We start from the raw sequence: 833 nt of genomic DNA on the forward strand, positions 1-833 counted from the left end.
TGACGCAGAAGGGCACTTCAAGAAACAGTTGTTTGGTCCCCTACAAAACCCTTTGAAAAGATTAGGGCATAGGGATGCGCCCTTCCAAATGGAACGCAGGGCCTGTCGTCGATCACCGTGCTCTGCGTGTACTTTGATTTTGATTGCGTCTGACGACAAGAGTGCCGCGAAATGTAGAAGAATGCAGAATGTTGGAACAGTTTTTTAACTTGACATTTGTCGTGAAAAGCTGCGCCCAGGCACAAGATTCTGAAAATGCAGCGAGACGCGGCATAGCAGGTAATAGTGCATGTTTACAGGTAAGAGTCATAATATATAATTTGTCCAGTTCTTCGGACCTACAGAATTCATGTGAGAGTTTGGATTCAAAAAGCAAATTAAATATTAAGAAGCAATGCATTATAAGTTACATGTTAGCTTTATCCTTTTTAGCATTAGGTTTGTTTACTTTGCATTGAAAACATCCCCCAAAACCACAATTGTAATCCGTCACGTTTCTTGGATCTACTTTTGTCTTATTTAATTTAAAGGAACAGTTCGCCCAAAAATTAAAACTCTGCTTTATTAACTGAAATTGTCCTAAAATTGTTTGACTATTGTGAAATTTGAAAGATTAATCCTGGCCACTCTTTGCCACTAAAGTTAGGGCTGTCAAGCTCTAAAATTTTTCTTTCAGTAAATCACTTGATCACCTTCACTAAACCGATGATTTGTTCACGAACCAGACTGGTCCAGATCTCAAGTTCAAAGCACTCACTGATCCGATCTGATAGTAGTCAGGAAATACAGTAAGGCTGATGATACACGGGGCAACTTTTTGAGCAATTTTGCCG

At 39.5% G+C, this 833-nt stretch overlaps 1 protein-coding gene across 1 annotated transcript in view; it reads right to left on the reverse strand.

The window, feature by feature from the left end:
- The window catches only part of LOC107554826 (glycine receptor subunit alpha-2-like), a 22,142-nt gene that overhangs the window by 3,389 nt on the left and 17,920 nt on the right, over positions 1–833 (reverse strand). The gene's annotated exons all lie outside the window — the stretch shown is intronic.

The sequence above is a fragment of the Sinocyclocheilus grahami genome, unplaced genomic scaffold (assembly GCF_001515645.1).
Source record: "Sinocyclocheilus grahami isolate Dianchi unplaced genomic scaffold, SAMN03320097.WGS_v1.1 scaffold515.1, whole genome shotgun sequence".
NCBI classification, from domain to species: Eukaryota; Metazoa; Chordata; class Actinopteri; order Cypriniformes; family Cyprinidae; genus Sinocyclocheilus; species Sinocyclocheilus grahami.